Below are 25010 nucleotides of genomic sequence, written 5' to 3'. Positions count from 1 at the left end.
GAGCCTCTGTCTTTGGCTCAGGTTGCGATCCCAGGGTTCTGGGATCAAGTCCCACATCAAGCTCCCCATGAGAGCTTCCTTTTCCCCTCTGCCTTTGTGTCTGCCTCTTTCTCTCTGTGTCTCATGAATAAGTAAATCTTAAAAAAAATAAAATAGGATTCACTCTTCATGATGTATATACAGTTCTGTGGATTTTGACAAATGCATGTCCTGCATCCACCATTACAGTATCATCCAGAAGAGTTTCACTGCCCTAAAAATCGTTGTGCTCAACCTATTCACCCCTTCTCCATTTCCTCTGAACCTCTGGTAACCATTGATCTTTTTACTATCTCTATAGTTTTGCCTTTTCTAGACTATCCTATAGTTAGAATCATCCAGTATATACCCTTTTCAGACTGGAGTCTTTGAGCAATATGCCTTTAATGTTCCTTTATGTCATTTCATGGCTTGATAGCTCTTTTCTCTTTATAGCTGAATAATATTCCACTGAGTATATAACAATTTACTTCCCTTTTGAGGACATTTTGGTTGCTTTCAGTTTTTGGAAATTATGAATAAAGCCACTATAAACACTTGTGTGCAGGTTTGTGTGTGGACATACGTTTTCACCTCATTTGGATAAATACCAAAGAGTGTGATTGCTGGATCCCCTAGTAAGACTATATTCAGCTTTGTAAGAGACTACCAGACTATCTTCCAAAGGGGCTTTACCATTTTACAGTCCCACCAGTAATGAATGAGTTCATACTGTTGTACATCTTCACCAGCATTTGACAGTAGGTTTAAAAAAAAATTAGCCATTTTAATATATAGTAGTACCTGATTCTTGTAATTTGCAGTTCCCTAATGACCTATGATGTTGAGCATCTTTCCAGTGCTATGGTTCCTTTTTTTTTTTTTTTTTTAGCTTTTATTTAAGTAATCTCTATACCTAACGTGGGGCTTGAACTCATGACCTCTTTGTGTATCTTCTTTGGTGAGGTGTCTATTGAGATCTTTTGCCCATTTTTAAATTGTGTTGTTTATTATTGTTGAGTTTTTAAAGTTCTTTGTATATTTTAGATACTAGTCCTTTGTCAGATATGTGTTATGTAAATATTTTCTCCCAGTCTGTGGCCTGTCTTTCCATTCTCTTAAATCAATGGGCCTTTCATACTAGTATGGTTTCGTGCCACTGCCCTGATTTATGCTACAGCAGCAGCAGTTTTGCCCAGCATTGTTGTGTAATATCAGTGCAAATTTCAACACAGAGAAAAGGCAAATAATATTTTAGTAGTATTGTAAAGATAGTATTGTGGACACCCCCAGAAAGGCCTCAGATCCCTGGGGCCCACAGACCACACTTTGAGAACCACTGCCCTAAAGCAAACCAGTACAACTCCTACAATTTAGTTCAAGCCTCAGAAAGACCAAATGGAATTGGAAATTAGGAGTTTTCCAAATGTGAAATGTTAACTTAGGTTTCTTCAAAAAGGATTTAGAAGGAACCAAAGAAATATTATGCACCGAAGTTACTGTTCTAATTCTTGGGCAGAGTCAAAACCAATTTTGTGTAGACGTTTTCCCCCCCAGTGATTCTTGGCACAATATTTTCTAAGAAATACATCATAACTGTGTGTATAAAACAAACAAAAAACCAAAAACAACTAAAGTTTGTGAACCAATGTCTCCTAATAGCCAAAAATTGGTAGATGATGCCCAGTAATGGGCTTATAGTATATTTGTATATATAGACAATATATGGAGCCCCCAACTTTTTTACTCCTCCAACAATGTCCAATCAGCATAGAAATTGGGAAAGAACTCTAGCTTTGCAAACCAGACAGATTTGAATTTTAATCTTGGCTGTGTAATCTGACATAACTTCTCCAAGCCTTGTGTTCTCCATCTGTAAAAGGGAACTGATATCATAGCCAAAGCTGTGAAGATTATAGATGATATGTGAAGGGTCTGGAACCTCATGGATATCCCTCACATAACCAAAAGTCACCCATCATCACCAAAAGTCATCCCCTCCATTTTTTAAAAAAAGTTTTATTATTAGAGAGTGTGGGGGGGGGAGAGAAAGAGAGAGCGAGAGAGAGAGAGAGCGAGAGAGAGAGAGAGAGAGAGAGAGAGACAAACTTAAAGCAGACCCTTCACTGAGCTTGGAGCCTGATGTGGGGCTTGATCTCATGACCCTCAGATCAGGACCTGAGCCAAAACCAAGAGTCAGATACCTAGCCAACTGTGCCACCCAGGTGCCTCATCACCTCCATTTTTTTTTTAAGATTTTAATTATTTGGGATCCCTGGGTGGCGCAGCGGTTTGGCCCAGGGCGTGATCTGGACACCCGGGATCGAATCCCACATCAGGCTCCCGGTGCATGGAGCCTGCTTCTCCCTCTGCCTGTGTCTCTGCCTTGCTCTCTCTCTGTGACTATCATAAATAAATAAATTTAAAAAAATTAAAAAAAATATTTTAATTATTTATTCATGAGAGCTACAGAGAGGGCGGGGGTGGGCAGAAACAGGCAGAGGGAGAAGCAGGCTCCATCCAGGGAGCCTGACGTGGGACTTGATCCCTGGTCTCCAAGATCACACCCTGGGCTGAAGGTGGCGCTAAACTGCTAAGCCACCAGGGCTGCCCTCATCACCTCCATTGTTAATAATTTCATAGTCTATTCTTATTTTCTGGCCCAGGAAAGTATGCCTTCATGTGCATTTACTGGAGAAAATACTCATCAGTCTTACTGTACCTCAATAGGAATACTAAGTTTAGACAGGGACTAAAGCAGATAAATCTCTAGTATTGTCAGTTCCTAGAACAGGGACTAAAAATATAAATGAAAGTGAGAAGCAACTAGAACAGAACTGAAAGATAGGACCATAAAAGGTGTGACACACAACTGGTGAAGTGGCCAGGACCCATTCTAAAGGCAAAGGTCTAGTAATGGTCAAAAGCTCAAGATGAGGGGCACCTGGCTGGCTCAGTTAGTAGAGCATGTGATTCATGATCTTGGGCTTGGGAGCTCAAGCCCCATGTTGGGTATACAGATTACTTAAAAAATAAAATCTTTAAAAAGTTCAAAATGAGAGCAAATCATGGGGTATCCCAGAGGTAGGGGGAGTGAAAAAATCAGTGGCAAGGCACCAGGGAAATGTCATAGGGATGTACTTGCCCCCACAGAATTCCCATGGGCAAGATTAGTTGCATCTTCTCTCCATACGGAAACCCCTCAAGACTGCTTTGACAAGCATGACCTATCAAACAGCTGGAAGGTTTTTGGAGTAGGAGGAGGCCTTCTTGACGTCCTTAAAATTAAAAGTTTGGGTTCTGGGGACACCTGGGTGGCTCAGTGGTTGAGCACCTACCTTTGGCTCAGGGCGTGATCCTGGAGTCCCAGGATCGAGTCCCACATCAGGCTCCCTGCATGGAGCCTGCTTCTCTCTCTGCCTGTGTCTCTGACTCTCTCTCTCTCTCTCTCTCTCTCTCACTCTCTGTGTCTCACATGAATAAATAAAATCTTAAAGAAAAAAATAAAAGTTTGGGTTCTGGAGCACACTTCCTGTGCTTTATGTTTAGCTCCTTTGCTTGCTACTGTGTGACTGAGGGTAATCACATGAGGCAGTTCTGCCTCTATCTTCTCATCTGTAAAAGCATTAGGAGGACAATGCTCCATGGTAAGCATCCAGAACAGTACCTTATGTGAAGTATGGGCTCAGTAAATGTCAGCTTCTGTTATCATTAGTCTGCCACCCATGTAGCTTACTTGTCTGACCAGTGATGAGTACAGCTTTGTGCAACTTCTATGCAGTTTACCCGCAGGCCTGTCACAATGTTTTTGTGAAGTGACACATCCCACTTATGCTTTCACTTATTTCCAAATTAATGCAGGGCGAGGATACCAGTTAATTGACAGACAGCATGATGTTTTTTTATGGAGACTCTAGACTCCCCCTCTCTGCCCCACCCCCATGACCACAGCTTTAGGTCACTGAGTATTAAAAACTCTTTGTCTACCCTTAGAATGATTTTTATTTTGTTCTTTTCAGATAGAACATGGATATTTGTAAAAAACTTAGGACACTAAGAAATTTTAAACTACCCATAATCTGAATTAACCCTGGGATTTTAATAAATTTCTTCTAATCCTATTTGCACCCATACCTGGAAGGCTAAATTCTTTCCACCATAAAATGTAAATACTGATGGAGAAGGCATATCTCAGGTCTATATCAATTAATCTAATTTTTAGTCAATATCAGTTCTTACTGTTCTTATAAGTTCTTACTGTTGAGGTTTTAAGTCTGCTCTTGATGTGGTGAGAGTCTTTGGAGCAATTAAGTGCACACTAGGTAAAGAAGGAAATACCATGTTAGTCATGATGCATTTATTCATTCAGTAAACGTTTATTAGCTTGGCACTGCTGAGCCCTGGTGATACAGAAATGGAAAACAAGCAAATACCCAAACAATTGACTCTCTTGTTTATTGCAGCATTGTTTTTAGTAGGAAAAAAATTATATCTATTAACAGTCTAAATGTTCATCAGTAATTTATGGCATAGCCCTCCAACAGAGTCTTAAAAAAAAAAAAAAAGTAGCAGGAGGGTAGATAAACTTTTTCCTATTCCTTACACTAAGTACAACTAAAAATTGTAGACATTATGTATGAAATAAGTTCTAGGTAGTTTCACTGCAAACATTTTCACTGCTTAACTAATTTGCCATAAGGCAATTTTGCCATAAGAGATAAAATCATGAAAAATGAGAGGGCATCCATTAAAAAAAAAGGACCTAATTAAACATGAGAAATGAAGAACAAGATTAGAAGGCTTTATTGTGAAATACAGAATATTTGAATACATTTACAGTGTATAGAGATCCATGGCAATACTGTACAAATAACTGATTTGGTGGGTTGTACCAAAACTCCTGTCTTAGAAGTATTTCACTCAAAAAAAAAAAAAAAAACCAAAACCACAAAACAGTATAATACTGTTTTTTTCCCTCTTGTTGATTTATCTCATTTGGCATTGCATGTTTTCTTTTTTTAGGAGAGCCATCCATTTCCAAATACTAGGATGCACATTTTTAACTGAGCTTTGTGTTGCATTTTTGAAAGCCTTCCACAGGGTTGTTTGTTCCTGGTGTATATTCACATGTCTGTTGATAGCTATTTCAAAGTTCTATGGCAAATGTTGATTCAAACCTCTGTGCCCACTGTAAGACTGTTATAAGGGCTAAGATTGATATAATAGAAAGATGAGAGTACTGCATCAATGGAAAAAGGAAAGCACACTCTCCAGCAGTTGCTGAAACTGAACTGCCAAACCAAACTATCAACTTTTTTTTTTCTTTTCCGACAAAATTACCTTACAGTTAGTGTCTTTGCCACAAGCATTTTTGCCATGTAACTTACAGTGAGAGTGCCAGACATGACAGAAAACATAAGAAGACTCTGAAAGGTAGAGAAAAGGCAGAATGGTTAAGGACGTTAGGACTTGAGGAACAATAAGTCAGCAAGTTCCTTGAGTTTTCTTTTTGCCTCTTACATCCCATACTTGAAGCTGAAGAAGCCAGCAACCTTGAAATGCCAACAGAAGTAGACAAAAACACCCTAACAAAAGCCTACTGTCTCTAGCCAAAGGATTGGGAAAGGTGCACTCAGCAAGACCAAACTTCTAGACAATGCTATGGACTGAGTTGTGTGTCCCTCAAATTCATATATTGAACCTCTAACACCAATGTGCTAATCTTTGAAGATAAGGCCTTTGGGAGGTAATTTGAGTTAGATATGGTCATGAAAGTGAGGCTCTCATAATGGGAGTTGTGGCTTATAAGAACAAAAAATGTGAGAGAGGCTCTCTCTGCCTTGTGAGAACACAGCAAGAGGTGGCCATCAGCAACCAAAGAGAAAGCCCTCACTAGGCATGGACCCTGTTGCACATTGACCTTGAACTTTCAGTCTTGAGAACTGTGAGAAAAATGTTGCTTAAGTCACCCAATCTGTGCTGTGCATTTTGTTAAAGCAGCCCAAGCAGACTAAGATTTTGGTACTGAGAAGTAGGAAGTTGTGACTTTGGGTAATGAGTAGAAGCTGGAAGAGTTTTGAGATGCATGCTAGAAATAAAGATGTAAGTGATTCTGGTGAGATCTCAGAAATGAGGAGCAGCTATCTTGACACTGAAGGAAGGATGATCCTTGCTGTAACATAGCAGAGAACTTGGCTGAACTATGTTCTAGTGTCATGCGTGCGTGCGGAAGGCAGAATGTGTAAATGATACAGATACTTAGCTGTGAGGACATTTTGTACAAAAAGTGTCAATGGAGAAACTTGGTTCCTCCTGAATACTCAAAATAAAATGTGAAAGAGGAAAGATGAACTGAAGGAGGAATTCTTTTTCTTTTTCTTTCTTTCTTTTTTAATATTTTATTTATTTATTCATGATAGACATAGAGAGAGAGGCAGAGACACAGGCGGAAGAAGCAGGCTCCATGCCAGGAGCCCGACGCGGGACTCGATCCCGGGGCTCCAGGATCATGCCCTGGACCAAAGGCAGGTGCCAAACCGCTGAGCCACCCAGGGATCCTGAAGGGGGAATTCTTAAGCAAAATGGAACCACACCTTGAAGATTTGGAAAGTTCTTAGCCTATCCACATTGCAAAACATGAGAAATGTTGTTCCAAAGAGAACGCTAAGAATATGGCTGAAAAACCATTTGATAAAGAGATTTGGGTGTGAATCCACCATTTCAACAGAAGGCGGGGAAAGAAATGGGATTGTCAGCAATGACACTGCCAATGTGAATCAAAGGGAACATTTAAAAATGAGATGAAATGAAGGAAAGCTGTCAGATTTCTTAGTTCCTATAGGACTGGACCAGAGAGTTATTCAGCTGCAAATAGGTGCTTTTAAAAAAAAGGGGGTAAGGCGGTGGAGGGGAAAAGAACCCTGAAGGCAATTTAGCCATCCAGGCAATTTAGCCATCCAGGCTACCATCTGGGTTTCAATAGGCCACATGATCTGACTGAATTCAGCTAGGGGGATTGGACCCCTGAATCCTTGGGGGCATGATTCCTGCCTGGCTCCATCAGGTGGGACTGCTGTCCCAGTGGGTTCAGAAGGCAGAGCATCAAACCAAAGAGGATCATTCATTCTCAAGCCTTAGATTTAGTGGAATTTGCTTTGGTATTTTTGGGTTTTGCTTGAGATCTGTCACCCTATCCTTCTTTCCTCTTTCTCCCTTTTGGAATGGGAATGTCTATCCTGTGCCTTTCAGCACCCACAAAAAAATCCACAACAGTAATACTCTAGTTAAATGGTAAAAGACTGAAATTTCCCTTCAAGATTAGGAAAAGACAGGGCACCTGGCTGGCTCAGTTGGTGGAACATGTGACTCTTGATCTCAGGATCATAAGTTCAAGCACCCTATTTGGCTTAGAGATTACTTAAAAAATAAAACTGAAAAAGGGAACAAGCCATGGGTGTCCACTGTTACCATTCTTAATGAACATAGGGGTGGAAGGTCTAGCCAGTGCAGGAAGGAAAGAAAAGGTATGGAAATTGGGAAGGAAAGAATAAAAATCTCTATTTGCAGATGACAGATTGTCCACATAGGAAATCTCAAGTTGCAAAAGGAAAAACCAAGAAACAAAAAGCCATGTGAAACTAATAAGTGAGTTCAACAGGATGTGTGATATAACAGATTTTTGCATGTAGATATTATATACTAGCAATGAACACATGGATACTAAAAACAATACTATTAAGAGCCTCGTATAAATCTTAACAAAACAAATATAGGACTTGTATGTTGTAAACTATACAGCATGATGAAAGCTATCAAAGAAGATCTAAATAAATGGAGAGATAGTTGATGTTCATGGATTGAAGTCTCGGCATAGTAAAAATGTCTATTTTCCCCAAATGAATATAAAGGTTTAATGTAATTCTTACTAAAATCCCAGCAAGATTTTTTAATAGATATAGTCAAAGCTATTCTAAAATGCATGTGGAAAATCAAAAAGCTAAAACAATTTTGAAAAATGAGTAAACAGTCTACCTGATTTCAAGACTTACTATAAGGGTGTAGTAAGATTGTATAGTATTGGCACATTACACATCAAAGGACACATCAAAGGAATAGAAAAAAAATCTAGAAATGGACCCACACAAATGTGCCCAACTGATTTTTGACAAAGATGTTAAAGCAGTCCAATGGAGGAAAGCCTTTTCAAGAGATGGTACTAGAGTAATTGGACATCTATTGGTGGGAGAAAAACACAACCTTGACCTAAATCTCACACTTTATACAAAAATTAACTCAGTCACAAACTTCTATATGAAATGTAAAACTATAAGATTTTTAGAAATAAAAGAACCTTTGAGATGTAGGGCTAGGCAGGGGGTTCATAAAAGGAAAAATTGACAAATTAGACCTCATCAGATTTTGCTCTGCAAAAGGTTTAAGAGGATTAAAAAAAAAAGAAAAACTGGACACCTTTCTAGAGAGAAAGTATTTGTAAGCCTCCTATCTGACAAAGGACTAGTATCTAGAATATATAAATCTCAGAACTCAACAGTAAAATAGGCAAAAATCTTATTAAGGGATGGTCAAAAGACAGGAAGACCTTAAAGAGGGCAAATAAGCATGTGGGAGGATGTTTGGTATCATTAACCATTAGGGAAATCCAAATCAAAACCATGAGATGCATTTCCCTGTCAAATAGTGTCAATATCAGACAAGGATAGAAACTGAATCACTTATATATTGCTTGTGTGAACAAAATTGTGCACCCTCTCTGGAAATCAGTTTGGCAATTTCTTAAACATGTAACACCCCTACAACTCAGCCATTACACTCTTGGACATTTATTTCAGAAAAATGAAAATATGTGTTCAGCTCACACAAAACCCTGTATGCAAATGTTTTTTTTTTTAATTTTTGAATTAACCTGATTTACATTTTTTTTTTACACTTATTTATGATAGTCACAGAGAGAGAGAGAGGCAGAGACACAGGCAGAGGGAGAAGCAGGCTCCATGCACCGGGAGCCCGACGTGGGATTCGATCCTGGGTCTCCAGGATCGCGCCCTGGGCCAAAGGCAGGCACCAAACCGCTGCGCCACCCAGGGTTCCCCGCAAATGTTAATTGCAGCTGAAAACTGGAAACAACCCAAATGTCTTTCAACACATGAATGGTTAAATAAAGTGTGGTGCATCCAAAATACTGTTGAACAATATAAAGAAATGAACTATTGATATACACAACTCCTATATGACTCTCCAGAGGATTAGGCCTGAGTGAATAAAGCCAATCCCCAAGGTTATAAGTTACGTGATTCCATTTATATGACATTCTTCCAATGATAAAATTCTAGGAATGGATTGGTGGTTGTCAGGGGTTAAGGAAAGGAGAAGGGTAAGAGAAGCAAATGTAGTAGTACAATGGCTAACCTGGGAGATCCTTGTGGTAAAGGAAATGTTCTGCATCTTGACTGTATCAATGTCAATATCTTGGTTGGGATATTGGGCTATATATAGTTGTATAAGAAGTTACTGTTGGAGGGGCACCTAGGTGGTGCAGTTGGTTGAGTGTCTGACTCTTGGTTTCAACTCAGTTCATGGTCTCAGGGTTGTGAGATCAAGCACCACATTGAGCTCTGTGCTGAGCAGAGTCTGCTTAAGTTTTCCTCTCTCTCCCCGCCTTGCTTGCTTGTGCTCTCTCGCTCTCTCTTTTTTTAAGATTTTATTTAACACAGTGAATCTCGAGGACGAGTACACAAGTAGCCAGAGCGGCAGGCAGAGGGGTTCCCTGCTGAGCAGAGAGCCTGATGGTGGGGCTCGATCCCAGGACCTGGGATCATGACCTGGGCTGAAGGCAGCTGTTGAACCAACTGAGCCACCCAGGTGCCCCACTAATGAATCTTTAAAAAAAAAAAAAGTTACCACTGGATAAAGGGAATACAAGATGTCTCTGTATTACTTTTTATCACTGCATGTGCATCTACAATGATCCCAAAACAAAACATTTAATTAAAGAGAGTCAGATAATGTTTTTGGTGCTTGGGATATGACAGATGTCTTGAAGAGTCCTCCAACCCACCTCAGAACGACCAACTCCTCACCATCAGTGGTTTTCTGCTGACTCTATCTAGAATATTCCTTTTAATGCTATTGCAACCCTATGAAGTGCCATTATTCCCAGTTCTCTGATGAGGAACCTGAAGTCAGTGAGGTCCATTGATTTGCCCCAGGCCACACAGGTGCAAAGCCAGTGTTCTCAGACTCTCAAGATCATGTTCTAAGTCACCCTCAAGATGCAGAAAATTGAAATTAAAGTAAGGTAAAAAGTGGAGAAGCAATATAAAACACTTGAAGTGTTCAGAGAACTCAAATTAGGTAGTTACAAGCCCAGTTGTAGGTCTCCACTCATTCCATCCTGCTTTGATGGTCCTGCCCAAAGGCCACACCCTCCAGAAGGCCTTTCTCGAATTTCCAACCCAGTAACATCTTGCCCCCTTCTCCCAGACTTGAGAGCCTCTGGTTCAATGCAGTCCACACTGCTTGTTGGTCAACCTCAAGGAGATAGGTCTACTGAAGATGATAAACATGTATCCATGGAAAACATCCTATGTGGCAATGCCAGAGCACTCCAGGAGCCCAGAGCAGCCAGGTGCCAGCCCAGGGGAGTGGGTAAAACAGGACAAAACCTCCAGGGGCAGCGGTTCAAGGCTGTGGGTCCCCAGAACAACAGTTTGTCATCACACAGCTTAAGGGCAGAGGATGGGAGAATGAAGAGGTTGGCAGGGGCCAAGTGCACATTTTAATCACCTGGAGGGAGGTTTAAAAATAGCACCACTTGAGCACCACCTTCAGAGATCTAGAATACAGCTCCTCTGCAACCAGGGCACCCTGCTGGTTCTGACGTTCCAGATGGTGGGAGGCTGGCACACAGGCTGTTTGAGTTTCCTATGGCTTCCACATCCAGTTTTGTATGAAATTAACGGCTATGCTAACAAGAAAGTCATGGTTTAGAGATACAGAAGTATTTACAAATGAGACAGTTTCTGAGGAGTGAATTCCATGCTGAGGAGTTTGGTGTTTTTTGTTTTGTTTTTTTTAAGATTTTATTTATTTAGTGAGAGGGGGTGCCTGGGTGGCTTAGTCTGTTAAACATCTGCCTTGCGCTCAGGTCATGTTCCCAGGATTCTGGGATCGAGCCCCACATTAGGCTCCCTGCTCAGTGGGGAGTCTCTTCTCCCCCCTCCCCCCCACCCAGCTCCCAGCTGTGCTCTCTCTCTTGCTCACTCTCTCGAATAAGTAAATCTTTTTAAAAAAGAAATAGGGCACAAGGAGGGCAAGGGCAAAGGGAGAGGGAGACAGACTCTCAAGCAGACTCCCCACTGAGCCCAGAGCCCAACACGGGGCTCCACTCCACAACATGAGATCATGATCTGAACCAAAACTAGGAGGCATCTGACTCCAACTGAGCCACCCAGGCGCCCCTGGTTGTTTTGGTTTTTTTAAAGATTTTATTTATTTATTCATGAGAGACACACACAGAGAGAGGCAGAGACACAGGCAGAGGGAGAAGCAGGCTCCATGCAGGGAGCCCGATGTGGAACTTGATCCCAGGACTCCCGAACAATGCCCTGGGCTGGAGGCAGGAGCTAAACTGCTGAGCCACCTAGGGATCCCCACCTGGTTGGTATTTTGAAGGTAAAAGGTGTCTTTTGAAGTATTTTAAAGAGAAGTGGTTATAAGATAGTGGTTTTTGTAGTTTTTTAAGTTCTTTTAATTTATTCATTCATGAGAGACAGAGAGAGAGGCAGAGACATAGGCAGAAGGAGAAGCAGGCTCCCCATAAGAAGCCTGATGCGGGACTCGATCCTGGACCACTGGATCACGCCCTGAGCTGAAGGCAGATGCTCAACCGCTGAGCCACCCAGGCATCCTGATTTTGTAATTTTCAAAGGTTATTGATATTTGTTCCAGTCATGTGTTTTATAGCAAAAGAAAGTCCCAGATCATAGGTTGCATCCTGTTGTTAGATCTCTATAGTTACCTTTAACTAGAAAAGCCTCATGGCTTTCATTGCCTTTTGTGAACTTGACATTTTTGAAGGGTCTGTCCCGTTATTTTGCAATATGTGTCTTGAGATTTGGGCTTGTCTGATGTTTCCTCATGATTATATTCAGGTTATGCATTTTGACAGAAATATTCCAGAAGTAATGTGTGTGCTCCTAGTCCCTCACATCAGATGATGTCAATGGGTCCCATTCATTGTGATGCTAATTTAACTCACTTGGTTAAAGGGGTGCCTGTCAAGTATTTTTGATGGAAAGTTACTTTTCCCTTTGTAACTTATAAGATCATTCTCTCTTGGGGAAATAGATTTTGAGATGATTGTTAATATGCTCTTACTCCTCAAAATTTTCCCTTTAGTTCTAGTAAAAATGAATGATTCTTGCTTGGGTCTATTATTACCATGATGGTTGCTAAATGACAATTTTCTACTTCTATCATTCCTTCCATATTTATCAGTTGGCTTTATTCTGTAAGGCAGAAATTTCCCTCTTCCATTTGTTTATTTATATACACACAGAGACTGTATTCTTATTTTATTCAATGAATTTTTTTGACTTTTAATCTTTCAGCATCATGTTTTAGGTGTTTCTAATCAGCATATAGCTGGGCCTTTTCTTCCCCTACCTCTGACTTTCTAACCTTTGAACTGTAGGTTTTATTTATTTATATAAATTGTGAAAATAGTATCATGGATTTATTTCTACAAAAAAAAGAGAGATATATACATGAAGTGGTGTAGAAAGATGTCTAAGATGTAATCTAAGGGAAAAAAAATTACAGGTAAGTGTGCATAATATGAGCCCATCTGTTGGAGGAAAGAGTATATGTACATATATTTCTATAGTCCTAAAAGTCTGGAAGGTTATACAAGAAGTAAGTTAACTTTGATTACTTCTAAGGAGCTGGAGTGGAGTCTACTCACAGTTTTATATTTAAATTCTAACATCTGTAAACAGTTTTGGGGTTTTGTTTTTTTTAATAATTAAAAGGCCCAAAGTCTCCCTGCTAGAAGCTCACAGCACAGGACTGATGAGCACTTGCACCTCACATTACCTGAGGCCAGTGGAGAAAGGCCTGGGCAGGGGTATGCAAGAGCAACCAACATGAGAATTCAGGGGAGGCCCCACCGGAGTAGACATCTGAATACAGCTTTAAAGAGAGACATCTTGACTTCATGGAAAGAATGTAGGCACTGGAAATCAGGCAGGCTTGGATCGAAGTCTCTTTTTACCTACTCATCCACTGTGTGATCTTCAGGAAAGTCTGCAAGTCCCATAGGGTTGTTGGGAGAATTAGAAATTAAAAAAAAGGGGATCCCTGGGTGGCGCACGGTTTGGCACCTGCCTTTGGCCCAGGGCGCGATCCTAGAGACCCGGGATCGAATCCCACATCAGGCTCCCGGTGCGTGGAGCCTGCTTCTCCCTCTGCCTGTGTCTCTGCCTCTCTCTCTCTCTCTGTGACTATCATAAATAAATAAATAAAGCAGTGCTCTTTAAAAAAAAAAAAAGAAATTAAAAAAAATTATTTATTTATTCCTGAGAGACAGAGAGAGAGGCAGAGACACAGGCAGAGGGAGAAGCAGGCTCCATACAGGGAGCCCAATGTGGGACTCGATCCAGGGTCTCCAGAATCAGGCCCTGGGCTGAAGGCAGCGCTAAACTGCTGAGCCACCCGGGTTGCCCGAGGATTAGAAATTATAATATATGTATCTAATGCCAAAATAGTGCCAGCATAAACAGTCCACATATTTTTGAAGAATGAGGGGGCATTAAGGGAAGAAGGAAGAGGGTGGCCAAGAGGGGAAGGCCTTGTTCAGAAGAATAGCAGGTGGTTTACTGGGCCTGAGCTCTGGGTGCAGCTTGGGGGAGCAGAGGGCACACCAAAGACAGCTTATGAAGAGCACAGAATTCCAGGCTAAAGAGTTTGGTTTGCATTCTGAAGGCAAGTGGCATCTACTGAAGAATTTTAAGTAGAAATGGTTACAAAATCAGATTTGTAATTTGGAAAGGTCATTGGCAACTGATTGAAGGGAGAGTTGAAAGTGGAATTAGGAAGGCCAGTTAGATTTTTGTAGTAACCCAGAAGGAAGATGAAGAAGGCCTGGACTAAAGTGCTTAACTGTGAGGGGGGCAGAATCATTAAGACCTTAACACCTATTGGCTCTGAGAGTCAAGAAGAAGGAAGAGGTCCTATTATCTTTGTGTTAAGCATTATGTTTGGTGGTGAGCACAGGTTGACAGAGGAGCAGATGTGAAGGAAAGAAGAGTCCAGTTTTGGCCTGCTGAGTTTAAGCTGCATCCTAGTGATTTAGGAAGCCCCCTGGAAATGTGAGGCTGGAATTTAGAAGGATGTCTGTGCACATGTTAAACTGTTTCGTTTAGTGCAAGAGAGGATGAATGGCCAGAAAGACAATGGTCATTTTGGGTGATGATCAAGCATGATGGGGTATGGACTTGGTGGATTACTTGGTCTTAAAGTTCTAAAGAAAAGGCTGATGAGAAGTTTCCGTATCAATAACAAGACCTAAAGGAGTAGGAGAGGTTTAAGGATGACACCAAGAAGTCATTGCTGTTGAAATAACCAAATAATTTTGGATGTCTACAGCACAAACTCCAACTGTTTGTGCTTCCAAGGGGAGCCAGTACATATGACAACTGTTGAAACATGTGGCAAGTGGTAAACTTCACCTGAAACTGACTGTTATAGTGTTTGTTCCAATTAGAGACTTAAACATCTAGTTTGGAGGGTCTCTGATAAAGGTTATTTAATCAGACAAGAATCCTGAGTGAAATACTTGAAAGTCCATGCTCAAAACTCTGGGTGTGCTTCATTGGCTCATCTGTGTGAGAGTACAAAAAATGATCAGAGCAGCATTAAAGAAGAATCCAGAGTTTTGCTTCCACACCCAACACTATATAACTGATTGGGAAACCTAGGGTCATTGCTGTGGGCTACTGCCTTCCCATGGAGGTTTTCAGCCTGGGTCCCTAGGAGAGGGACTCCACAGTTACAAAGAAGAAACGATTTGCAGAGTATTGGGCGAACATAGATATGTGCATTTGCCTGGGAGAAAACCACCTCCTGCCCCAACTCGCCAGCAAACTACTGCTGTAGCCCATCCATCTATCCTTCCTTTCTTCCTCCCTCCCTTGATTTTATTTATTTTAGAGAGAATTTGAGCAGGGGGCAAAGCAGAAGGGAGAGGGAGGAGGAAAGACTCTTGAGCAGACTCCTTCTGAGCACAGAGCCCAAGGTGGGGCTTGATCTCACCACCTGAGCCGAAACCAAGAGTCAGTTGCTCAACTGATTGAGCCACCCAAGTGCCCCTCAGGTGATTTTTTTTCTGTCTCTGACTTCACTCCTCTTTCTCCTTTTACCTTGAGGAGGGAAAGGAGGCACAAACTGGGCTCTCCTGGTCGGTTGAGTTGTAGAGTATGATGTAAGCAAAATGGATGCTTCAGGCCTGATTTCTTCATTTCGAGCAGCTCCAGGTTGCAGGTGGACTTCTCTCCAGAGTGAGCTATTTGTGTGAGAGCTGTAGAGTAGAGAGCCACATGCAAATCCACCTGTGATGCTGGGGAAGAAGAACACAGACCCTACAAAACACTGCATATGATTTCTCAATTATGGAAAAAAAAAGTATCCTTTTGTATACGTGTGTCTTCTGATGGCTACCAGATATTTAAGAAATCATTAGGAATTCATGTCAAAGTCCTGAGTCCCTGTTCCATCTTAACCCTTTATTGACTGCCTATAAATGAGTACAGTTATCCTTACGCTCCTTCGTTGTCATTTTGGGACAAAGGAGGGGCCAACCAGATGATCTGGAAGGTTTTAAAGTAGTCATGGCTGATCCCTACCAATAGAAGTGCCGGACACACTTCCAGGGCATGGTGAAGCCATGTTGCCTGGCCACTTTCTTGTCTGGCCCTAGGTGAGGCCAGATCACCTGTCCAGCTCATAGCAGTCAGGTTGTCTTGGGGAACCTGGATATTTTCTATTCCCCTGGGCTTGCTGCCCAGGTAAATGGCCTAGTTCCTATACTTCTACATCCAGTTTTGGATGAATTCTCTTACATATATTTTATTTATTTTTGGGAGAGAGCGAGCGAACATGAGGGAGGAAAGGGGCAGAGGGAGAAGCAGACTCCTCACTGAGCAGGGAGCCCAATGAAGGGCTCAATCCCAGGACCCTGGGATCATGACCTGAGCCAAAGGTAGACTCAACCCACTGAGCCACCCAGGCTTCCGAATTATCTTATATACCTAACCAAGGTTCTCCAACCATCAGGGTTCAGCTCTGCAGCTGCTCTATGTAATGCTTCTCTCCCTCATGCTCCACTCCATCCTCTATCCAGGGATTTTTATCACCTGCCTGGACTTGCTCTGCCTACTTTCCTGCCACGTCCTCTCCCCTGCCTCTTTTCCTGCCCCCTTGCCGCCTCCCCAGGTAGATGTCCTCATCCCCTTGTAGGAGCATAAACTGCAGGGTCACTTGGAGAGGCAAACCCTTTATTCTAGCAATGATGGCATTGCCCAATAATTTATTTGTACATCTCTTCATGTATCACATTATTTTGAATATCTTTAGTGACTGTACTTCAGGGATTGACTTTTTTCAAATGGCCAGGCATTATTCAGGGTCATGCACAGTAACGAAGACTTGTGATCAAACCCAACACATTATTTGTGTCACTAAAGTAATAAAATTGATTTTCCTTTGCAATTTGTAATCTGGGCTCCAAAAGAAATTCTACTGCACTGTAAGTGTGAGGGCAGGTGCTGTGTTTGTTCTGCTCATCACTTTATGCTCAGCTTGGAAAACTGTAGGTGCTTTCTTATTTATTTTTTTGAAGATTTTAGTGATTTGGCAAAGAGAGAGAGCACAAGCTGGGGAAGAGGGAGAAGCAGGCTCCCCAATGGAGCTTGGAGCCCAATACAGGGCTCGATCCCGGGACCCTGGGATCATGACCTGAGCTGAAGGCAGATGCTTAACCAACTGAGCCACCCAGGTGCCCCTTGTAGGTGCTTTATAAATAAGTTGAGTGAATGAGGAGGACTTCCAAGAATGTCTGGCATGGAAGGTGCATCACTTGAACGAAGATGACCTCTCAAGGTGACAGCCATGAGAGGACCCCACCAGCTTAGCACAGAAATCCTGATGTGCCTGGTTCCTCTCCTTTATGCTCATGTGGAAATACTTCTGACAAGTTGCAAGTCCAGAGGGTTAGGAACAATTACATCAGGAGTGTAAACCTTGGGATCATCTACATGTTGGAGCCATGTGTGCAGATGTTCCCAGGTGAACTGCTACAGGGGCTCACAGTCAGTACCATGTGTCTAAGTCTTTCCATTAGAAATCCTTATTACCAGAAATTTAAAATTTTCAAGTACAGCTCAGTGCTTTAGATAGATTTGTTTTTCTCTTCATGTGGTAGACTCACATCTGGACATTAGTTAGATATATTTCATCTAAAAATAGCATTTATCCAATTTACTGTCACTTGAGGAGGAAAATCTTTTTTTTTCTTTGAGGCAGGGCTCCACTTACTCTCTGCAGTCTTTCCTGGCTCAATGCCATTTAATTTTTTTTTTTTTAAGTATCAGGTGTGTATTGTGTGTGTGTGTATGGAAGTACAATGAAATATTTATTTTTATAGACTGCAAAAATAGGACAACTGCATCTTCATTCTTTTTCGTCCTTTTTTTCTTTAAAGTTGTCACCAATCTTTCTGGTTATGTTGTTAAGCCCTCATCTCTGCATGGGTATGAACTCCATCAGACTTTCCTTAGTCATTATTTGGGGGCCATGGCAGATGAATTTGGGGATTCTTATCTGTTTTCTTTCAGACTGTCTTCTTTTTATTCTGATTGTGTCCTCTCATCAGTCTGTGGTTTGGAGTTTAGAAAGAAAGGGGAGAAATGAGCAAGGAGTCAAGAATGAGAGATGAAGCAGTGGGGTTAAGGTACCAGGCCCGTGGAGCCCTCTGGAGCAGTCTGCACACATTTAAGCCAGACACTGGAATTAAATCTGACTCGAGAAAAATCAGTATGTTGCTGCTTCATCCTAAGGCCCTGACATTAAGGAAGTCCGAGTTGGCTCTGGAAGGAGCTGGTTGTAAATGAGTGGGTCACTTACTAGTCAATCCCAATTTTACATTTGTTAAGGTCCTTGGTAGTTCTGGATAGATTTATCTTTGGGTACGGGAGTCAGACCTTTCTTGCTTTGTGACACTTGTCCGGTCTCCCTAAAGAGGACTCTGGCTTTTGCTCTTTTTCTCTGAAGGCACAGCCCTCTTCCCATGCCTCTCCACTTGCCAACTGGGATCATTATTTTTACTTATTGTATTTATTTAAAATATTTGAGAAAGTGAGTCAGGGGGAGGGTATATAGAGAGGGAGAGAACCCTAAGCAGACTCCCTGCTGAGCAAGGAGCCCAATGATGGTCTAATCCTGCAACCTTGAGATCATGGTCTGAGCTGAGATCAAGAGCTGGATGCTTAACCAACTGAGCCACCCAGGCACCCCAGCTGGGATCACTATTTTCATCATTGTGTTAGAGATGTTTGTTTTTTCCTTCATTCCTTCCAATCAGAGTTATAGGGTCTGGCCTGTTATTGTTAAAATCTGTTGTTCCTTGTGTGTTAAAGTGGCTTCCCTGGCCCTCAGTACAACCTGTACATGGCATTCCTTTCCATGCTGTGGGGAAGGGTTTACCTGACTTCATCCACATCCTCTGTCCTTCTCATTTGTCACCTCCCATGGAGGTGTGTGAAATGTAAAATGGTGGAGAGGTGTTAGGGCTACAGCCTGACCTATTAAATTGAGCAACATTGGCTGAGCCATATGGCCATTCAATCCAGGCCCTGGGTCTCATCAGTACCATGTTTAAGCAAGTGTGCCAATAGCCGACATGTCCACCCAGATGAGTTTAAACACATCTGCTCAGAGAATTCTCTTCCAATCCATCAACACAGGGCCCTTCCAGTTCCTAAGCATATTCAGTCTGTAGAAACATTTGTAACATCAACCCTGAGACTAGACCTGTTGAACCATTTTCATTTTGTGAAGTATTTTTATAGATTTTTCTTTGGATATGTCTTGGCATAAATGAAACAACAGACTTAACATTTTAAGAGGAATTCTCATCTGACTGCAGTTATTTGCAACCTTCATTTCTCAACTATAAAAATTGAACAGATATGTGAGTATCATGGGTGGAATGAAATTAATTTTACCACCCACAATAGTTCATTAGTGAAATAAAGAATGTATTTAATGGATCTGTGCTTGGTGTACCTAAAATTATTTCACCATAACAAAAGGTCTTGAAAGACTAAGAAAAAGTATGATGACAATTAAGTTGCTTCTCTGAACAGTATTCCTGTATGAAAGGAAAACAGTCTTAAAAATAGCTCACTGTAGAGTTGAAAGAGATGGAGAAATTCATAAAGGAAGCACAAAGGTGTTCCAAATGTAATGAAAATCATCTAAAAAAAATACCAACAGGGTACTTGTTCCTTGCTTACAGGGTCCTCAATTTTCACAATCGTTCAGGCTTCCATTTCATTTTTCTGGGAGTGTGACTTGCTTCAGTTAGAAGCCTCAGCTAGCTCCCTCTCTCTGCTCTAAAAGACAAAACTTCATTCTTCCCAAATGTACAGGCAAGCTTTATATTCTTCATGTTTAAAACCTACTAATTAAGAATTTGACATTATATAAAAAAAAATAAAGCTAATAGGACAGGGAGACAGGAGGGAATAATTCCACAAACCTTGCCCAGTCCTTTCATAGCGCCCCCTATAGCAGGTCAGAGGTAGAGGGGATTTTAGCAGCCTCTAGTGGAGACCTTTTACAGACAAAGACCATGGAGCAGGGAATGGGTAGGTGATTTGCTCCAGGGCACGCAACCAGTGAGTGGCCAAATAAGAGAATGCAGCCTTGTGCCTTCCTCACTGTCGCTCCATGATCATTTGTTTACTTGATAAAGGCTTTCGGGATTTCAGCCCGAATACATTTTTATAGTTATGTGTCTATTAATACATCTAATGGAAAGAAATAAAATTCCTTCAAAATGTCCTTGAATGCAGACTTTGCAGAGATAACATTTCAAAGCTGTGTCCTCTGCTCTCCATCCTGAGCCCAGGTAAATGTGGTATGAAGATGTTTTCCTACAGATGCAGCTGCAAGCTAGTAGGTAGGTAGCAGCCTCTGGTGTCCTAGGTCAAAGAATGGTGACACTGCTCAGATTGAGGTCTGGGTCTTCTTGGTCCCATGAGGCCTTTTGTCTAAATCTTCCTTCCCTCTGCTCCTCTTGACTCTGAAAGGAAAAAGCGAGGAATGAATCCCACATTTCTTTTTCATTATCTGGTAACACGTGCTGGAAGGACTATTGTACTTTTCTGGTTTTCCAGCTGCTTGGGTTTTTATTGTCTAGACTTAGTAATTTTTTTAAGTGACAAATAGTTGTCTTGTGAAAGATCAAGAGAAAGGTGGGTATGAAATGTGGATTTGGTGTGTGTCCTGCCAAGTCATGCAGAGTTCATCTCTGTGCTTGGCATTTGGTGTGTGGAGGGAGGGCTAAAAAACAACAACAAAATGAGACCAGAGGGTCCCTACACTCAAAAAATTTTAGGCTGAAAGAAACAAAAACAACAAACAACTAGAAATTATAGGTGGGTTACTGATAATAACCCTATGGCTGTCTCGCGGGAACTTTATAAAATGGGCCACATGTCGTCTCTTTTTCTCCTCATCGAGCAGCTCACCCAGATATAGAGAATGACAGGGCTGGAACCAGGGTGAGAGGCAAGTGAGTCATGTACCCTGGGTGTACAATTTAAGGGGACTCCCAAAATTCAGCCATCAAGATTAATATTTTAAAAATCCAAATTAATGCAAAAAAAATCCATGATGAACAAGATAGCAACATTTTAAATCAAGAGAAGACTAATATTAATGATTTTTCTTTCTTCTGTTGCCTCAGGCTCTAATGTGGCTCAGCATGGCATTTGAGTTAATATCCAGAGATAAAGCAGAAGCGTGTATGTATGCGTGCAAGAGAGACAAACAGATGAATCATAAAGCTGGAGGAAATCTTAATGCCAAAAGTTTAGTCCAATCAATTCTATAGGTGAGGAAACTGAGAAATAATTTACCTCAAACTAATCACATAGATCTTGAAAAATACTAAAGCCCAAGTGTCTTGACCACCAGTCCTGTAGATACTTGCACAGTGGAGTGGCTTTCAAGGCAGGGGAAACTCACCTCCCCCAAAAGGAGGCATGCTTAATGAGTTGGTCAAATTAGGGCATTTTAATGGGCCACAGATAGAGAGCTTTTAAAATAGAGGTTCAGAGCACAGCATCATCTGTTTGGACTCTGTACCTATAAGGATTCCTGAAAAATAAAGCATGGCCTGGAGACCCAGCCACTGCCTCTTTTTGGGTGCCAGGGCTTCCAGAGGGTAGAGGAATTATTGGGGGGGCGGGGTGAGGGAGTAGTGTCAGGCCCAAATGATACACCTAACACACTGGCTAGGAGACCTGCCTGGCTTGAGCCATTGGAGCAAATACTTTCTTGCTTTGTACCCCTACCTTGTTCTTTGGCTCTGTTCACCGGTGACTCTTCTGGCTTGGCTTTTCCTCACATTTCAATGGTTTGAGCTGAGATTTGGATTTTGTGCTTTGGTTCTGATTCAGCCAGAGGAATCCTTTTCACTGGAGTTTGACAAAACACCAGCTAGAATAAGTGTCTCTTTGCCCTCAGTGAGTCTGAATTCCCTTGTGACCTCGCAGGGAGGAATATAGGTGATGGAGGAAGAAAGGTTTGGGTGTTGCAGGTCCCTGGCCCCTTTCTTAACAGTCCCGTGTTTCTCAAACTACAAATAACTATCAACAGCCTGCATTGACAAGACTTAGAATGTAGTCCAGGTATGTGGTGATCGTGAAAATCTCTGTTCCTCCTTGCTCCTTCCCCATTGGAGTCTAGGGCGACGAAGCCTATCTTGTGTCCACACAAGGGTTCTGAATAAAGCAAATGACAGCTACAGCCTGCAGTTCCAGATCTAACTCTTTGTCACCCATGGGTTTTGGCAAAGCTCTGGGGCCCATGGATGCTGGAGAGCTGGTCTGGGAGGATCGGTTCTAGGTAACTTGATCAACCTATTATAGGTTGCTTGGGACTCTGCTGGTTTTAGCACTGAACCCAGGAAACTGATACAACTGGCCAGCCTAACCCTAGTGACCAGAAGCCAATAGAGGCGAGGCCACACAGCAATCTCTAGTCATTATGGAGGTGGAGCATTTGCCTTTTTCTTAAGAACAGAAAGGAAGCCCCAGTGTGTGGAGTAAAGGGGCAGGTGAACTCGCTTTTCAAGTTTAGGCATAGGAACTCTGGTAAAACCTGTCCTTCAGCCTCTGATAAGAATCAGTTGCGTTTGGCCAGGGTCTATGCTGAAGGCTGCCCTTTCACAGCAGTAAGAGTCTACCACTACCTCCATGGTGCTTAGGCTGCAGGCCAGAGGCATCTGGTGAGGATCCTTGGGTAATAGGCAAGCACTGATGTGGCAACAAGCAGACTAGAAAGTCCTAGTCATCTGATCCTTCCACCATTAGAATCAAGGCAGAGGGAATGAAGGCAGGACCTCCTGTACTCAACCTCCAGGGACGAGGTTTCCAGGATACCACTTTGTGGTTGGCCTTGCAAGACACTGTGTCTTCACAGTCAGTAACCCAAACTTTTCCTTGGTACTCAGGCTCTCTCCAAGGATGGGCTGATGAATATGTGTGAGTCAACACACGCATGATATGGAGCAGTCACTCACCTGGATTTTGAGAGGCTGCTGTGAACAGAAAGGTAAGAGAGAGAGAATGAGGGTTGGCAAACCCTTCAGAGTTCTCCTTTCCACTCGGATGTGCATACACACATACTCCAGTCTGATGAAAGCATGAAGAACTCTTATGAGAAAAATCAGAAATGTGAAGTCCTGAATGAAGCCGGAAACAAGAGCCCAGCAAGTGAGTAGCAAAAGGGATCCAGTTACTGCACAGCTCACACAAATGTTCAGTGTTCAGGATCTCCCTGAGAGATCTGCACTATATCAGTTAATTTAAGATATTTTAAAGGCCCCACTTAGCCTCCAGTCGTAACTCCCAACATAGTGGAATGAACAAACGCTGTAGAGGTTCCAGAGAGGCCACGTGCAATGGAAGATCTGCCAAGATGGGGCACAGAATGAGAGGATGAAGAGGGGGGTAGGTTTTAGACTAGAGATTGAGGGGGAGGTATGGGGCATGGGGGTGGTCAAAGGCTCTCGTCACAGAGCTGGGGGAAAGGGGAGGCTTAAGAAGGCCTTCCAATGTAGCCAATAACGATCTTTATTGCCTTATAGTTACTGGTATATACTTCTAATTGTGTCTAATTCTCCTTCCACATGCCCTCTCCACTTTCAAATTATAAGATCCCTAAAGACAGGGCTATGCTGTGCTCATCTCTGTACCCATATAAATGTTTAACATGGTGCCTTTAACATCATAGGTAGGTAGCCAGGAAACAATTCTGATAAAAACTGATTTGAAATTTAAGCACTGAAAATATGCATGGTATGCTACCTTTTGTATAATAAAGGGAAGAAGTAGTAATATAAAAAAAATAAATTTAAGCACTGATTTATTGGAGTTTAGGGCATATATTTTGGGACAAAGAATGGCCACTATATATGTGGAAATAAACCTTGTGAAGCAAAGTCAAGTCCATGTCAGTTATAGTAAACATCAGAGTAGCCCAAACTACAAGTATGGATCCTTTCTATCACATATGTAAACCAAGTTATTAAAACTTTAACATTAAAGTATAAAAAGTACATGGGGGTGGATGCCTGGCTGGTTCAGTTGGAAGAGCATGTGACTCTTGATCTCAGGGGTCATGAGTTCAAAACTTATGTTGGGTATAGAGAGGACTTAAATAAAAACTTTTTTTAAAAGTACATGGACTTCATTAAGATCATGCATATCATTTCAATGAATGTAACTTTAACTCTTTAAATATAGCCCATAAAATCAGAATATAAATTTGACCCTATTCCATGTAAATCAGAATGACCAATTCGGTTACTTGGAAGGGCTTTGTGTTTGCAACCTCATGTGTTCTGCAAGCTGGTTTCCATTGGGGATAGCCTATCTTCAGGGCCAGTGGGTGGCTGACTGCTGGCTGAAACATTTGTTGAGGACATTCCTTCACTGCTCAGTTTATGCAGTCTTTTTCTCTTCAGTTCCTGTATTTGGCTGCTTGACCCCCCTTCTTTCCCTTGTTGCCTTCCTACCTTCGAGAGACTAATTGCCAGCATGCCCACTCACTTGTAGGGGCATCTGCCTGCCCTTTGTCTACCACCTCACTCTCCTGCAACAACTGCTGCCTGTTCCCACTCTTCCTGAAGTTTCATCACTCAGCTTTCCTTGAGTCCATGAGCACTTACAACCATCGCCCTCTTTCACGTGAGCTTGTCTAAGTAGATTTCTGTTCTTCGATCCAACAGGGCTTCAAACCCCTTCCTCTATCATAGGTAGACCTGCCAGTCACACCCCGAGGTGTGTGACTGCTCAGCCTCCATAGTGTCATCTGGGGCATAAAAGAGATACCACCCAACCTGGATGCTATGAAGGCTCAAAATATTTGGAGATGTGTAGACCGTTGAATTTTCTTTTCATTGAAATGTTTTAGTATCTCGTGGACAAGGCCCCTGGGCAACATTTAAGCACCTTGATAAGACCATCAAATGAATCTTGTTGGGCAAAACAAGGAGGGTTCCCGTTGATATTGCCACTAAGCCCTGTCTATATGGTTCGTTTAGCTGCATGTAGGTGGTCAGGGATTTTGGCTATTTTTTTTAAGAATGACAAACATTTAAAATTGGGAAATAAAGTGGACTTTAT

The 25010-nt window shown here is 41.9% G+C and overlaps 2 protein-coding genes across 3 annotated transcripts in view; one reads left to right on the top strand and one right to left on the bottom strand.

Annotated features, from left to right (window-relative positions):
- TANC2 (tetratricopeptide repeat, ankyrin repeat and coiled-coil containing 2) overlaps positions 1 to 25010 on the top strand; it is a 478177-nt gene that overhangs the window by 6749 nt on the left and 446418 nt on the right. Inside the window, exon 2 of one of the 2 annotated variants that reach the window (XM_072746841.1) lies at positions 22835 to 23096. The exons of the other annotated variant lie outside the window; for it this stretch is intronic. The gene's annotated coding sequence lies outside the window, so the exon portion shown is untranslated. The remainder of the gene's footprint in view (positions 1 to 22834; positions 23097 to 25010) is intronic. 2 annotated transcript variants of the gene reach the window in all.
- The window catches only part of LOC140596239 (uncharacterized), an 88896-nt gene continuing 83214 nt past the window's right edge, over positions 19329 to 25010 (bottom strand). Inside the window, exon 4 of the mRNA XM_072744502.1 lies at positions 19329 to 20398. The gene's annotated coding sequence lies outside the window, so the exon portion shown is untranslated. The remainder of the gene's footprint in view (positions 20399 to 25010) is intronic.

The sequence above is a fragment of the Vulpes vulpes genome, chromosome 2 (assembly GCF_048418805.1).
Source record: "Vulpes vulpes isolate BD-2025 chromosome 2, VulVul3, whole genome shotgun sequence".
Classification (NCBI taxonomy): domain Eukaryota; kingdom Metazoa; phylum Chordata; class Mammalia; order Carnivora; family Canidae; genus Vulpes; species Vulpes vulpes.
The sequence above is the reverse complement of the archived record's forward strand: the minus strand, read 5'-3'. Positions and strand labels throughout refer to the sequence as shown.